Source organism: Ischnura elegans, chromosome 5 (assembly GCF_921293095.1).
Source record: "Ischnura elegans chromosome 5, ioIscEleg1.1, whole genome shotgun sequence".
Classification (NCBI taxonomy): Eukaryota; Metazoa; Arthropoda; class Insecta; order Odonata; family Coenagrionidae; genus Ischnura; species Ischnura elegans.
The window spans coordinates 53,776,654-53,794,750 of record NC_060250.1 but is presented as its reverse complement, the minus strand read 5'-3'; positions in this window follow the sequence as shown (position 1 = coordinate 53,794,750).

Here is an 18,097-nt window from a genome sequence, read left to right as displayed (position 1 = left end):
TAATTCGTTGAGATACTGTAAAGCTTTCTTGAAACGGCTTTTTAATTTGTAAAAATTAAGATTTTTTCCTACTGTAATTTTTTCCCTGATACCACCGAGTACTCATCTGGAGTAGTAACAATGAATAATTTATACTACATGTAATTTCATATGTACCATAGCGTAAAGTACCTGTATTACCGTCCTTTGTCTGATTATTTTAGTGGTAGACGAACGATGTGCTCGATTTTGGATGACACAGGATGATTTGTGAGTGAATTTCTCCGCTTTTTATAGTGGCTGAAAATTCCCCTGCATGTTAATAGACTGAAGGGATTGCACCATCTAAAAACCAGAGAACGAAGTGAAGTCCTTCTCAATTTGCGTCTCAAAGCTTTTGATCGATGGAAATGCATCCTTTATTTGCAAATAGTATTCAGCACCGCTTGTATTCCACTGTGAAGCAGACTCGCTATGGGTCTTCCGTTCCGAGATTCATCATTTCAGTCAGTTGGCGAATGCACACCACTCTTCATAAGGTACCTATTGCGGGATACTACAATAGCTTCAAATTGAGATCAAGGTCCGTGGCTATAAATGCAGCGTGGGATAATTTTGGACGTTTGTAATGGAAAAATTGGGTTACAATTTCCACGCCTATGGCATTACATACAAAATAAATTATCCGTAGGTACTACTCCGGAAGAGTTTTGGGTGGTGCTAGGGAAAAAATTTACTGCAGAAAAAAATGTCATAATTTTCAAAATTTAAAAGCCGTTTAAATAAAATTTTACAGTCTCTCTACGAATTAACATCGTACCTTACATTGCTTTTACATTTTTACCGTTTACAATTTTTTACGTTAGCTATAGTAAACACTTTTCTGTGCCTTATATTTTATTTTGTATAATTTTCCCAATGGTCTCAGGTTATAGGACGTTTTTAATGGTTGTAGAAATATATCCCTAGCTGAAAACTTACCTTTACCGCTAGACAACTTTGAATAAATGTTAAAAGATTGGCTGGTAAAATTAAGTATGGGGTGTATGCAAGTTATTGTTAAGTATTCCGTATCAAAAAGTCTCATTCTATATACACCATACATTTTTTCAACTTTTTCTTCGCCTAATACGTTCATTTTTGGCTGTCATATCCTTGAAGAATATTTTGATCGAATTATTCTAGAACTTTAGCTCGTGAGTTTTCCTGTTCAATTGTTGAAAGTTTTTCTTTTAGCCACCATTCAAAGAAGGTATGTGCGAAGGAAATGATAGAATTTTGCTCTGAAATTTATTAGGTATATGAAGTTCACCGTACACAATAACTTTTCGCTCGCATGAGACCTTAATAGTTTAGTAGTGCATATATTCTAGACCAAATTTTCAATTGATGCAGTGCTCCGCCGATAATTGGTGACCCCTATCGTGGAAGAAAGCTGGAAGTACTGAACTTTTAAGCCTAAAAATAATCATTCAATTTCATCAATTACAAAAACATGTTTACGTCAAATTCTGAAGCCATTGGGCATCCAGCTAATGCCGTTAGATATGAAGAACACCTGGTGTATGAATTTTAATGGTATTCCACTCACACATCGCTGAATTATACTTGATAGTATTCAACAATGGATCTTTGAGACTCATTTGACTCCTCACGTTAAATCATGGTTTTCACATTAATGCTAATATTGGCTTACCAGCGCAACTTCGCAAAGGAATAAAAATATACTAACTCTCTAACTCAAATAGCTCCACGTGACATAATGGAGAAGGTGAAGCTGTTCCTTTGATTCAATGTTTCTTGGAAGCGAAATCAAGTCTTGCTTGCAAAGGACTTTATTCATTTATGTGTTTTTTTTGGTGGCGTCTCGTTTAAGTAAACTTAATGAGAATTATATCATAATTTGTTTGTTTCTAAGCCATTAATTTAGATATTATTTGCATAGGTTTTTTAAACTATTGTTAATCTTTAATTCAAATCGTCAATTCTAATTTAAGCTGGAAAATATTCCAATGGTCGATAAATTTATTAGAATTGAGCCGTATTATTTTTCTAAAAGTTACGTTTTAAAACATTCATGGATAAAATAACGGAAATTTTTTGTGGAATTTTTTTTTAACTTTACTCACTTTGCCTCTTCACTTGACTTTTGCAAAAATTTAAACATGATACTCCTTTTGATTCAAATTATGAGACCCAAGAATGGCTTGGAACATAAATTTTGAACAAAACTGTTTGATCCATTTTGAGGTCGTTTCGCGTGACGCCATGTTTTTCAATCCTTTCTCTAGAGAATGAATTTCATGGCTGCTTATGGAGATAGGCTGCAGTGATTAAAGAGAGCTCCACAAAAGGGAGTAAAATAAATTATAACCTTTTAATTTCCTTCTCTGCCTTGCAGGAAAGAAAATACCATCTTTTCTCATTTTAAGCCTTTTGCTCTCTGTCTCTTTTTCATCCCTTTCCATGCCTCGATTGAGAGGAGGCTTTGTTGGTGGGAATAATAGACTGCTGCGGAAGAAATTCGGTTGAGGGTAAAAGCATAGGCAAAATGCGCGTCGATTGTTTTTGGATTTGTATAGACCGACGGAAGAGGCTGAGGTTTTGCGCTGGAATTTCTTCTTCATTAAGAGGATCGTTGTATATTAGGGCGGATCGGAAAAATCGATTTTTTTCAAATCCATCTGGCCCATTGAAAAAAAGTTGTGGGACCGATCAAAAATAAGGCCTGAAAAATTTGAGACCTGTAGGTGAACCCCTGACCCTCGCTCAAATGCAATTTAGGGGGGGAAGGTCGAAATTCGAAAAATATAGTATTTTATGGTCATTTCCTATAGATTTTGTCGAGTTACTGCCCTTCTAGGACAAAAATTTCGTGCATTTTGACGTATCTGCCACCGTTTAGCCACAAAATGCCTAATTTGAGTCCGCGCCCGCGGAGATAATATTCCAACGCCCACGCAGCGTCGCGGATACAAGAGCCGCAGGCCGATCCCCTCCCCTCCCCGCTCACTTCTACCCCTCCCACGCCTCCAATACAGCAAAATGCATCCCGCGTATACTGCTAGGAGGTCATTTATCTTTGATAATATAAATCGGAAGATGGTAGAAGGTAATAAAGGAAGCTTAGTGAGACGACTTGTCCCTTATTAGGCGCCTCGTCGGGGTTAAACAAATCGATGTTACCAACTTTTAGACAAGTGATGAAATATTTTTAGATCCGAGAACGCAGGAAAGGAGCCTACGGTCCATGAAAAGGCCTCTCGAGAGGCTATAAAGGTGTGCACCTTCGGATATGCGCTCCAATTTCGGTTTTGTCCGACAGATATGATTAAATGGATTTTGGGCGAAAGCCGCTCGCGTCCCCTCCCCGCAAGCTTCTCCCACGCGCCAAATGCACCAAAATTCACACCAAGTGCGTCTTACTTCGTTAGTCTAAATATTTAATGTTTCAGTATCGTCTGTGGATGAACAATCACGAAAGAAATTTTCAATTACCTGCTTTCCAATCTGTATTTCTTATATCAGTGTCATTCCTCGTCTTTTGCTGTTGTCAACAAAGTTTTTGTGAATATCTTCACGAATCTCTCGTCCGTATCTATAACAAAAAGAAATATTTAACTTCAAATCTGAAAGTTCATCAACAGATTTTTGAAAATCCACAGCCCTAAGGTCAGATGTAGCCGGAGGTACTGTGGTCTCTCTCCAATATGTCATCAGCGAGTAGTCCTTAAAGTTGATATTAAAATCCAGCACTTTAAAAAATCTCGGATCGGCCGCCAAACAAATACTTGCAACAACGCAAATTCGGTCCTTAGATTGCCCTCCCAATATTTATGCCGCAAATCTAAGTCAAATTAGTGCAATTAGCAAATAGACCTCTGTAAGGGATGAAATATGATTTGATACTTTCCCGGCGAATGATGTGGGTAAACTCTTCTCGGGATTCAACGAAATTTATCCCTGATGATGAGTCCCGAGTCGGAGCTTGAAACGTTTGCCATTATGGAAAAATTAACCCGGTGGGAATCCCGAGAAGAGTTTACTCACATAGCAAGGGATGTTGGAATTATGCTTGTAGTATAGGGATGATGCCTCCTTTTTGGGCGGTAATCACCATCGCATTCAAATCCTTTTTATTTTCGTGTATCTAATTTTCACTCGGAAAGGAATCGAGAATGGCAGATTTTATAACTTTTGCTAATCCTACGACTGGGGAGGCGAACCCAAAAGTGGGACCCTGTTTCTTCAATTAACATCACACATTCCCCTCTAAACTTGGATTGATAAGTGCTCTTGCCTTTTTTCATCAGACAAAAGTATAGTCTTTCACTCCATAAAAATGTAGCCCTTTGATGACACCCTTTGATACCTCTCTTTTCGTATTCACAATAATTAGCATCTTTTTCTGTCTACGTAAGTAATTCTTGCAAACTACCTTGGATGTTTCTTACGAAGCTATGATTTTTGCGTCAACTAAAGTTGCGGGGACGATCATTGCTGTTTCTTGGTTCTTGCATATACCTCTATCACATTTGGCAGACGCATTTTCCTCGCAGAAGTTCCAGTTTGAGTTTAGTCCTGAATTTTTATTTGATGAGGAAAGTAGAGATAAAAATCGGATGATATCTCTTCAGTTTAATTTTCTTCGGATGAATTGATGAAGAATATTTTTGATACTATTTTCCCATACAAGAATTGACGATGTTGACTCAACACTCTCCGGCGATTCTCTTTTTTTTCCTCAGTTGTCGAGTTTCTTTAGGACTCAATTCTGCAGCCATCATCTTTAGTTTCGTCCGCTGGTCTCTCAACATACTTATTCATTGGGGGGAACATTATGCTCCTTCTTGCACTTACACGCAAAAATATCGCATAATTTCAAATGTTCTTTCCAAAGTGCTTCAGGTTTGTACTTAAGCAAAAACCCTACGTTTGGCCTATTCGCATTTTCCGTAAGTTTTAGTACTTCCTTTTGTCCCGCTAAATCATTTAGTCACACACATAATGGAAGGGAAGGGTCACCATAGTTCGCACACCTTTATAGCCACTCGAGAGGCCTTTTCATGGACCGTAGGCTCCTTTCCTGCGTTCTCGGATCTAAAAATATTTCATCACTTGTCTAAAAGTTGGTAACATCGATTTGTTTAACCCCGACGAGGCGCCTAATAAGGGACAAGTCGTCTCACTAAGCTTCCTTTATTACCTTCTACCATCTTCCGATTTATATTATCAAAGATAAATGACCTCCTAGCAGTATACGCGGGATGCATTTTGCTGTATTGGAGGCGTGGGAGGGGTAGAAGTGAGCAGGGAGGGGAGGGGATCGGCCTGCGGCTCTTGTATCCGCGACGCTGCGTGGGCGTTGGAATATTATCTCCGCGGGCGCGGACTCAAATTATGCATTTTGTGGCTAAACGGTGGCAGATACGTCAAAATGCACGAAATTTTTGCCCTAGAAGGGCAGTAACTCGACAAAATCTATAGGAAATGACCATAAAATACTATATTTTTCGAATTTCGACCTTCCCCCCCTAAATTGCATTTGAGCGAGGGTCAGGGGTTCACCTACAGGTCTCAAATTTTTCAGGCCTTATTTTTGATCGGTCCCACAACTTTTTTTCAATGGGCCAGATGGATTTGAAAAAAATCGATTTTTCCGATCCGCCCTATTGTATATGTGCCGAATGACTCAGGAATCAGGTTCACGGCTGATCGATTGCACATACTTTACCGGTTTTTATAAAAAAAACAAATACTTAAGCTTTTTTTTAAAAAAAAAACAAATACTTTCTAATTAAAAATAAGGCTTTGCCATATCATTGGCGACATCTATCGAGGTTGCCATTTCTTGGCTTGGTTTGTAGATTGCAACCTTTCGTTTGGACTTCATAGGTATGTGTTGTCTCTCCGAAAGTGACGATGGAAAACTTGAAAACAAGCTAACACAAAAACATTACGTAATCTAATTCGGGTTTTTTATCTGAGTCGATTTATCTTCTTTTGAAAAAATTTTCTGAATGGGTTGAATAGACAAGTAATTCCGCACGCAATCACTCGCATATATGCAAAATTGTAGTTAGATATCAAGAAACATAATAAAAAGAAAGATATCAAGAAAGATATTCGCCGTGAGAACATCATTTGACTTGTCAGAATTTGAACAGTCTCCAATTCGATTGGGTAGTTTCCTTCATCAAAGAAAACGAAAGGCATTGATTGCGATTCGTCACCCACCATTAGTGTATTCATAATATACAAATTATTTCGTTTTAGAAATACCGGTTTAGACGAATGGCAATGGTCCATTTTTATCCTCATTTGAAAAGGGCCAGATTGGCGCCCATGCGATGCCACTCCACGTGACGTCACAGGGACCTAGTTTCTATGAGAGAAGATAGGAGTTATACATCGCCTGAGGTTACCAATGCATGCATGAGGCGCAGAGCTCAGGGAAACATGTCTCAATAATCACTTATTAAAACTGGCTAAGGTCGGAAAGTTTTCTTCGTTTGATAAGGTATTAATAATCCTTATTTAAGCCAAGCGCTACCAGCCAGCAGGGTACTCAGCTACCCGCTAGCAGCCTGCGTCGTGTCAGCGCTAAGCCTCGCCTCAAGGTCACCTCACAGGGCGGCAGCGGGAATCAGAAATACGTCGTACGGAGAGATTTCCCGGCATTCATACTTACGCGTCGCGTTTTCGCGCGCTTGAAAATTTTCACTTTTCATTTAATCGCTAAAAATAGATATCGTAATTTAAAAATCTAAAAGCGTGAAATACGTACTCCAGGAGTAATAATCTTTTGATTTAGGCAATAAAAAAATAATAGGAAACCACCCTATTATGTTAACTTATAAATTTGGGCTTAACTATGTGAAACATTTCCATCGTGGAAAATAAGATAATAAAACTTTGTTGCGCTCACTTGTGTATTTAAATTGGGTATCATAACATAGTTACACCTCCCTGAAGGTGAACTTTACGGAGATTGAATAATTTCCAATCCAGATGTACAATAATATGACTGATAACTTCAAGCTTTACTATGGGAAACTTTTCGATCGTGGAAAATAAAATAATAAAACTTTGTTAGGTTTACTTGTAGATTTAAATAGGTCCGACCAGGGTTTCATAATTAAATTCGAGTTGTGCCTATTGAAATGTACTAGTGATCAGTGGCGCAGTCAGGGGGGGAGGTTTCGGGGGGTTCGGACCCCCCCTCCCGAAATATAAAAACACAATTATTTTCCTTCACGAAAGAAAAAAAAATATTGAAAACCATGAATTTAGAAAATATTTCTTCAACAAATGAAGTTTTTTGATTATGAAAACTGATAAAACCCTTTAATTGGTACCCTGTTTTTCAAAACATTTTCCCCCTCGTTTTGGACCCCCCCCCCCCCCCCCGAACGAAATTCCTGGTTACGCCATTGCTAGCGATTCTAATGAATTTTTATTCAGATCCCTGACAGTGGTTTAGTGAGCATAACATTTCCTCTTACTCACATCACCATTTGTAATTAAATCGCAAGCAAACTTTTTTGAAAAAAATTGCCCCTTAGATTTGCTTCGAGTTATAGATGGCTTTTAAAATGCTAATGGTGACCTGCGCCCCTAGCAATTCGGAGATCTTGCGTTCGAATCGCGGTCAAGTTAAATGATTCGTTCGCAGCAAATTTAACTCCCGAGATGTCGACAATTCTTCTTCTCCTCTTTGATCTCAATTCAGCATACAATGGCGGATCAAGGATTTTTCTGGGGTGGGGGGACAAGGGTCTGATAGACGAACGATATTCTCATATTTGAGATTAAAAATAGCGTACAAAAATTACTGTTCGAAATATTCTCTTAATCTTAATGTGAAAGTTATCAACATGATATTAAATGATTGAGGCTCCATCATACACAAAACAAAACTAACGTAATGATAACCGTATTAAAAATCTTGTGTATTTTTTAAGCGTTTGGAGGGGCCACGTGCTCCCTTCTAAATCCACCTATGTTGGTTTACAATTAGCTGCTACATGCCATGAGTCAAATGTGTATTTTTTTCTACAATGGGAAAAAGATGGCGGAATTCAGTATTCGAATCGATTCGCACAGTTGCTCTGGAAACTTTTTGAAAAAAAAACGAAATTTTTTAAGTAAGGGTATCTCCACCTACTTTTTCTCTCGTCTCCTGCATGAAGTAGTCCTGAGGGGGCAAAGTAGGCTCTCTCCCTTTCAGGGTACTGGGCCACGCGGGGCACGGTAATCCTTGAGTGCGCCCGTTCAGCGTCTTTTGTTTGCCTCACCCCTCTCATCCCCTCAACCCCGAACCCTTTCAAAGCGCTGCCTTTCTTTCTCCTCTTATCTCATTTGCTTCCATTCCATCCTCCAAACCCCGCCTCCATCGCGCACGATTCCATAACCCAAATTTCTTCCCATTATTAAACCCGCAGCAGTGATTCTTAAGTGGTTTCAAAGTGGCTTCACTTGAAAATATGGGGAACTTCCACTGTGATAGGCTTTATTACGACCAGACTGTACAATGTACATTCCTATTCTTTTACCGGTTGCTAACTCAAGGTAGTGAAGATATATTAGCGGCTGTTTCTACGATTCAAAGGGACTACATACAGTGGGGTATCCAGGAATTTCGTTCGGGGGATGTCTAAAACTACGGGGGAAAATTTTTGAAAAACAGGGTTCTAAGTAGAGGCTTTTAAACAAATTTTATCCCTTTTCAAAATCGAAAAAAAACTTTATTCGTCAAAAAAATCTTTTGTGAATTGATGAGTTTTCAATATTTTGTTTTCTTTTATGAGGGAAAGTAATTGTTTTCTTATATTTCGGGGGAGAGGAGGGGGGTTCGGACCCCCCGGACATCCCCCTTCGCTAGGCCACTGACTGCATAGAGGAGGTCCAATTTCATCCCATAGAAGGCTGATTTCTGTTGCTACTTCGTTCTCGTTTTATTCGGTTTTCAAAAATGTGCGCGTCGCGCTGATGAGTGCAATACGATCCACTTTTTCCAAAATTTTGAAATGTAATGTTTTTAATTTCGAAAAATAGTATTAGTAGTATTGAAAAGTTATAGAATTGATAGATCACATCATCATGCATATAAATTTCGCTTACCACCCCTAATTACACCTTATTTCTCCTTGAAACTCGGATCACTTTGTGCGTCAGCGGCTATGTTAATAGTGCGGGCGAATAGGGCTTACTACAAAAAGAAGAAACTTCTTGCAGAATATGTTTAAGGAAACAATTCATCAGATGCGACGTATGGAATATATTTCTCTGTGTGAGCGAGGCTTGGACGTTAACATCAGCAGAGAAGTCAAGAGAAAAAGAATTCGAAATGTGGTGCTGCCGAAGAATGATGAAGATATAATGGATCGACCGAGTAAGTCATGAGGAAGTGCTAAGAAGGGTGGTATAAAAGAGAAGTTTTCTAACAATCTTAAGGAGAAGACGGTACAACTAAGTTGTCCACATTATGAGGCATGATAGCCTCATGAAAGAAATCGTAGAAGGACAGGTGGAAGGGAAGAAGGGCAAGGGACGGCCCAGAATGATTTATATCGGACAGGCTATAAAAGATTTCATCATAATCATCATCAGTCAACAATCCTAAGATTGGTTTGACACAGCTCTCCATTCCTCTCTCCTATCCGCTAACCTCTTCATAGCAACGTATTTCTTCTCTTTAACATCCTTTATAACCTGTCCTATGTAACTCATTCGGGGCCGCCCCTTGCCCTTTTTCCCTTCCATCTGTCCTTCAACGATTGTCATCATAAAGCCATCATGACTCAAAATATGGCCCACTAAGGTGTCCCGTCTTCTGCTTATGGTTTTTAGGAGGCTTCTCTTTTCTCCCACTCTTGTGAGTACTTCCTCGTTACTTACACGGTCAATCCATTTTATCTTCTTCATTCTTCGGTAACACAACTTTTCGAATGCTTCCACTCTTGACTTCTTCGCTGCTGTCAACGTCCAGGCCTCGCTTCCATAGAGGAAAATACTCCATATGTAGCATCTGATTGTTTCCTTACTTCTATGCTTGTATTCTCAGCTCTAAGAAGATTCTTTTTTATGTAGAAAGCTCTCTTCACCTGCGCGATTCTACTTACTAGTTCTTTCTCACTTCGTCCATCGGTGGCAATGCGGCTTCCAAGGTAAGAAACCTCTTTCACCTCTTCAAGCATATGATTTCCTAGGTTAATGTTTGTCCGAGCCTCCTCTCTTTTGCTGCATACTAATATCTTAGTCTTCTTTTTGTTGACTTTTAGCTTATATCTGGCCATTGTCCTTTCCATATTTGTCAGTCTTCTTCAAATCCTTCTCTGTCTCGGCTATGAGTGCTACGTCGTCAGTAAATCGTAGCATGCTGATTTTTTCTCCGTGGATATTGACACCCAAAGCTTGGACCTTGATTTAATTGATGACTTTCTCGATGTAAACATTAAAAATTATGGGGGAGAGTGCACAGTGCACTGAACACCCTTGTCTCACCCCTTTTCTTATTCTTGCCTCAGCACCGTTGGGTCCACATATGATCACGGCTACTTAGTTTTTATACATATATGAACAATTCTACGATCATTATAGAGCACTTCGATTTCTTTCAGAAATATAAGCATTATTCCAATTCAGGTTATCAAATGCCTTCTCTGAATTGACAAATGCTATGAAAGTAGGTTTGTTTTCCTCCATTCTTTTCTCTATGAGCAGCCTGAGAGCCTAAATTGCTTCTCTTGTGCCTTTGCTTTTCCTAAATTTTAACTGGTCCTGATCCAGGAATTCTTCTGCTCTTCGTTCTGTTCTCCTGTAAATAATTCTTGTCAGATTCTTCGACTCATGTGTCGTGTGGCCCGTTTAGTTTAGTTGCGACCTGGAGTAGTTTTGACTCCGATTTCGTTTCGACCCTGAGTTTATAACCGTGTTATAACCAGATTATTCAGATCTTCGGCAGGAACCAGCAATGTGCAAGGTTCTAATCAGATAGGGCCTCTTTCGCCGCTCTGTCTGCTCTTTCATTTCCGCGTATTCCCATATGCCCTGGTACCCACATGAACATTATCCGGTCCGGACCCCCCCCCCCCCTCGAAATATAAAAACACAATTATTTTCTTTCATAAAAATAAAACAGAATGCTGGAAAGTCATGAATTAAAAAAACATTTCTTTAACAAATGAAGTTTTTTCTATAATGAAAAGTGCTAAAATTAGTTAAAAACCCATTACATAATACGCTGTTATTAAAAAAATTTCCCCCCTGGTTTTGGACCCACCATCGAACGAAATTCCTGGCTACGCCACTGGCTCCCCGGGTTTCATTCCATTTCGTTTCGTTTCTACATTTCGCTCCCGGCGACGAAACTATTGAAATCCTACTGGTTTTGACTTTCGTTTAGTTTCTATTGCCATCCCTGGTTACATCCAGGGCCGGGCCTAGCAGGTGCGGGGCTAGGGGCGAACCTTCAGTGCGGGGCCCTTCACTTAAAATATTAAACTCTATACCCCATCTACAAACTCGAGCATTTTGAATCCCTACCACTCTCTGGCTAAGTATGTGTCCCCCTCCCAAATTCAGACTTCGTAATTACGTTGTCTGTTAAATTCTCTCACTCGTTTTTATCACTCATACGACACAGTACTGTACTGACAAACGCAATTGCACAATAAAAATTACTGCATTATTATTCCTTTTTCATAATATTATTTTTTGTCTAGCACGGACTTAACAATACAGTAATAGTTGAAATTGCGTTTTCAAAAATATCGTATATTTTAATTTTTTCACGAACACGGGGCCCCCCAAAGCGCGGGGCCTGGGGCGGTCGCCCCGCCCTATGGCCGGCCCTTGTTACATCACTTATGCTTCGCCGCTGTTGATTTTATGGATCGAGGCGGCGATCAAGCCTACTGTCGACCCGAACAAAAAAAGGAAACGCCACGTGTGTAAAATTCTCCTTCCCCTCCACTCTCTCAGCCAAACTCACTCCCACGTTCTCTGTGGATAAAAAGGCGGAAGGAGTGAAGGAATAGCTCTGAGGTTGGAGTGGCTTTTTCTACCCTCCTCTCCCACGACCACGTTCCATTCGAGGCTCTTTCTACCCGGTCCCATTCAACCGACTCCTGAGGAAGGCTTGGCAAGTGAAGCTTCGCTCGCCAGCAGCGGAACACTCAAAGCGTGGCGTGTGACCTAATTACCGGAAGCGGCGTGGTCTCTCTCTCTCTTACTATTTTATTATTTTTTTAAAAATAATTAATAGAGGCGCAAGAAGTACTCCTCTGGGCAAACGCTTCATGCTCTCGCGCTTCGGTAGGGATGGGGAGAAGAGGAAATTATTCCGCCAGCAAGGATCGTGGAAGAGGATTTGCCGCATAAAATTACTAAAAAAATATTTATCATTTTTTTAGGACCGAGAATAATTTGTGCAAAGGAAAATATGCCCTCAATTTACCTATATAAGTGATGATCTTAACTTCCTGCAACCTTTTTATTGGAATTAGCCTCATACCAAAGCCTAAACTTTGAGATAGACATAGACAAACAAATGACTAATTTTCTGCATTACTAAAATTCATATTACGAGGGAAATACGCTAGAAATGGGAGTTTATGAGGTTTAAAAATGGGAATGAAATCAAGAACTTAATACGTCAAAGATTTTTATTTTAGCGTAATCAATGATGCGAAGTTATATTAAATTCAAGATTCTTTAAATGAGAAATTTGCTTTGCACCAATCAAAGCAGAAAATGTTGTTCAATATAAATCCTTTATCCAGTTTTAATTCTTTGTTTAAGTCAAGTATATTTCTCTATGCTAAATATCTATCATTATTGGTTAAAATGATTGTTTAAAATAGAAAATATCCCGAGATTAAAATCCATCGGTTTATTTAAGTACGCATGTTATCGATTTAACATTTCCTGATAGCAATTAAGGCTGTAGTGGAGATATAAATTAATTTATTTGGATTCAAATTCGTTCTAGTATCCAATTCTAAGAGTAGGTACCTAACTAGAGTTCAAGTGCTGAATAGAAAATGAAAATCCACTTCTCTAGGCTCATATACGATAGAGCAAAGGTAGGCAACTTTTATAAATGCCAACATATATCAGCAGTGGCGTAACTATGGGGGGGGGGAGGGGATGTATCCTCCCCGAAGCCTCAGAGAAATAAAAAAAATATTTGAAAATCTTGTCTGAATTTGATTTATAATAACTGCATCTGCTTGAAGTTGAATTTTACATGCCAAAATAATCTAAAATGTGACCCTTACGAGAAAGGGTTTGAATATCCGTTTTCTGTGGGTACCGGGACATGAGGGGATAGCCGGGAATGAGATAGCAGATGCTATGGCCAAGGAAGCTCTGAGTAACGAAGATCTTGTCTCAATGCTGGTTCCCTATGAGGACTTAAGAGCATCTCTAAGAAATGCGGTATTTGAAAAATGGAAGGAGTCATGGAGGATTCTTAATAATAACAAGCTCCGTGGCATCAAGGACATAGTAGCAGCGTGGCCCTCCTCAGCTCGTAGTAATCGGAGAGAGGAAGTAGTACTAACACGATTGAGGATAGGGCACAGCCCCCTGACCCATGCGTATCTCTTTACTGAAGAGAAGGAACCTCCACAATGTGAGGATTGTAAGTGTCCATTAAGTATTAGACACATCATGCTAGATTGTGTTAAGTACCGCGAAGCGCGAAGACGAAATAATCTTGGGGGAGACCTAAAAACCCTTTTAGGAGACCACCCTACTAACTTAATCTGTACATTTCGGTTTCTCAGAGAAATAAACATTTTTAATAAAGTCTAATTATGTACACTCTTTGAACGAAGACATCAAATGCAGTAGATTACTTTATACATAACTTTTGTAATTAAATCACACAGCAGTGATGCAAAATGACCTAGCCGTCGACGCACCCTAAATCCAAATAATACTACTACATGATGTAAAATGCATATTCAGGCATGTTATTTTTCAAAATTTTTATGACCTCCCTGTTTCCTGGGAGGCTAGCTCCCACTAACCCCTTTCATACCCCCCCAAAGCCCGATCATCCCCTCCCCAAAGCCCTCTCATCCCCCCAAAGCATATTCCTAGCTACGCCACTGTATACCAATTCATTTTTAACGTTTGGCCCCTGCGCAGGCATTTGTTTTGGGCATGGGCTAGTCTATTTTGAACATAGTCCAGTTACATGGGGGCATTGGTTAAAACTACGATTTTTGATTGGGATTTGACTAATTTTAAGTCCAAAGCGCATCAACTTCTCTTCGAAGTTCCCTCACCAGAGGCACTTTCTCCTCCATTCGCTTAAGTTCTGCTAATTTGTGAGCCACCAAGTTTTGACTTGGCTTTACTTTCAGCATAGGGGGTAATATGCTTACCCCCTGAGGAGAATGCCCTGTGACCCACTTGACGATAGGCCTCTTGTATCAGAAGATTGAGAGAGCCCAACGGTGGATCAAGAGATGGGATAGAGGGGGCTATTGACCCTCCCTTAGGTATCCAATTTACACTAGAAAAAATGGTAATTTTGTTTGGACCCCCATTACTTCTGAGAGGTTAACCCCCAAGCTCTCCACCAAGCCCCCCCCCCCTGTGTCCCTATCCAGGGGCAGATCCAGGATTTCTTTCTGGAGGGGGGGTGCACAAGCAAGGCCGTATCCAGGATTTTGTTCTGGGGGGCACAAAGATAACCTGTAATACAAAAGGCCATATTAAAAATCTTACATATTTTTTAAGGGTCTGGGGGGGGCACGTGCCCCTAGGTTCGCCTATGTCCCTAACCAAGGTATAATCTAATAATATCCTAGATAGAATTTGAGAAGCATTTTCTGGAATGTTCCCTGCAGTACCTATATTAGCAGTAAATACTCCACCCATGGGCCAGTCACAAGCATATCAAGCTGTTTGTCAGATACATTAGCAGTAAATCTGTTAATAGCCAGTGGTACTTTTCATTTTCACCGGATATGCCACACTCCATAAACTTAGCGGCATGAGGTAGGGTAATGTGGGTTGCATAATATGGTTATTTTTACTAAAGGTATTCCACCGGTTAAGGTATGTTTACATGGAGGATTTTGTAGATTTTCCCTTATGTTCCCCTCCACAAATTGATCTCTTTTTTTCAATTCCCAATAAGGCTTATTTCATTTCAATCCAACTGGAAATTCTTTTCTCTCACTATCCTTTCCTCACCATTCTAACATGCTTCACTCTAAACATGGCATTTAATAACCTCTCTTAACATTTGCTTCACTGAAACCCACTGTCTCCTCCAGTAGCAGATACAGAAAAAACAAAAGGGAGGGGCACTAAAGATATCTTGCGCAACTTTAACTTTTATCGTAATAAAATAATCAAGTGACTTGTACAGTTTAAGAAAGCTTAATTTAAACTCATTACCCACGTACACAATGCCATTTAATGGTTAAAAGAAAGTTACAATTGTGGATCGATTCAGCCAATTTGAAAATGTTTACATTTTCTAAAGTGAAATGCAGTATTCTTTGTACTTAAAATGCTTAAAGGAATCCAGTTGGCTCCCATTGTATATGCAAGGAAGGAAATATCGATTCATAAAATATGGATATCATGCCCGTTTTGTTTACCACCAGGGTCAAGCACGAGTTATTGACCGGTCAATCATCTCTATCCCATATCTCAAAGTGGCCACCAGATATTATCTACTTTGATTCCTGTTCTCTTAGACCATAAAAACTGTATAGTCTACAAAACATAGTCACTACGTAAACTACGTAGATCATATGGTCTAAGCCTCTTGTGATATGCATGGCCTGCGGCACATCGGCAATATAGGTGTCCCCGTAAGGGGGGGGCACGTGCCCCCCACAAGTATCTGCCACTGGTCTCCTCCATATGAAAATTTCCTCTCATCACCAATTTCATCATTCATCCAACCTCTTATCATTCATCTTCCTCTGACTGTTAAAAAAATTTACTGATTGGTAGTTTTGTCCTCCTCTCCATCCAGCTTTCCCCAGCTAGGTATTCCTCTCCATTCGCATCACCTTCTCCATTCTCCTCCATAGCCGCATCTCGATCACGTCCAATCTTTTCTCGCTCATTTTTTTTACTTTGAGGGATGAATGGAAATTGACTATATCAACGTAGGTATTTGCTACAGAATTTTTTGCAATCACGATTTAAAAGATTTTCTGTTAGGAATATACTCTTCCACAGTGGGCAAGCAGAGCCTAGAGAAAGTGTACCACCCTTTATACTGAGTGTTTACTCACTCCGCCTAAAGTTTTCTCTGGTGTTTTCCTGGCATACAGCACCTTGGAATGCTACTCCGGTTACATACTGGGTAATTGTTGACAAGGCTACCAGCATTCCAGAAATAGAGTCAGTCCCCATATTCAGGGCTAATGATGGGAACTGACCTAGTTTCCAAAATACCAGTGGCCATGTCAACAATTAGTAGGCATCCATTAATTACGTGAGGCATTTACGGAGAATGCATCAAGCTGATTCTCGCCCAATCTCACATGGGGGACAGGGGCATCCTGGCAATTATCATATAATTTTTTTTCCTAAAGAGACAGTGTAAAATTGTGATCTTAGTAATCTTAAATATTAGTCTTAACTAATCTTATATTAAAATAATGGAACAATTTGTTATGTCTACATAAACCCAAGGCAATGAAGCATAGGTTAACGTATTTACACTGAAAATATGCATTTTGAACAATCTGGAAAGGAGATTAGAGAGTGGGGGTCGGGGGGTCGAGCCAGATCTCACAATATCTCACTTGGGAGGTTTCGGAGTGGTCCAAAAATTGGCAAAATCACCTCACGCAATTAATGGACGTCCCCTTACCTAGTGGAAAACCCTAGTAGCCTTCATAAATACTCTACCGAGCATGGAGTGGAGGGGAAGAAGAATCCTATCCTTCCTCAGGTGTGCCTTATTCTTCACTTTACTCATCCGCACTCCACTCTCCACGGAGTACAGGAAGGAGAGCACTACCCTTCCTCTATGCTTCACAGTGTGGACCTTCCTCTACACTTAATAGCAAGTAGAGGAAGGTGAAGGACACATTTAAATCCATAGATGATAGGTAGCCTACCCTCCATGTTTCTAAAATATTCTTTGATAACCAAAAATTGAGTGAATACAGACAGTATGGTTACCCTTTACCAGACTTCCCTTGCTACTTGCTATTGACTACCCTTGCTAGAATGTAGGCATACACTCCACCAAGGACTTTACTTTCATCAGGATAGTTCCAATGCAAGATACTTGTCCTAATCCCCATACTTGAAATTTGGGAAGAGGAACCAATTTACAGGTAACTTGATATCTCTGTGCTCCCCCTAAGATAGACAGGCCAAACTGAAGCTGAAATTTTTGTGATTGATTATTATTAATGCTCTTTGTACCACAGGCCAATATGCTTCATGGGCAAAAAGTGCCACAAGCCGATATATCAGCTTGAGCATAGGCGTTTAAAATCTTTTCCTTTTTAGTAAAAGGCAACATTACATTGATACATAAAGTATTAATATTGTGTTATTTCATAAAGTGCTACAAAATTCTTAAATTCACGTTGGCACTTTTTCCCAGTACCACCAAATATTGGTGGCTCTATGGGGATTTTGTATTTAATTTTGGTGAGTTCCTTCCTTGGCAGGTGGCAGCACCAGGGGTTACAAAATTAGTGCTCCTCAAGGGGCTAATTGCTGAATAAGTGGGCTAGGGTTTAGGCATAAACAGATGGTTAGAGTCACCAATTCAATCACAAGAAACAAGATTAGTACATAAATTAAATCACATGCCATATGAAAAGGAATGAAATGAAATAATGATAGGATGATTACAAATGTAACCATATATGCAGCTAATTTGTTTAGTGCTAAATTCAAACTTAATAATTTGGACAAAAGTAGCGTCTATACTTTAATTTGTAACTCATGTAATTCTACAAAAATTAGCCATATGGGGATGAAGTTCGGTGCTATAAGTGAGGATCACTCAACATTTTTTTAATGCAAATGAATTCCTATGTGTTTTTCAAAACATCTCAATCAATAGTCACACAAGCAGTGTTGAACAGCAATTTTTCCATTTAAAATT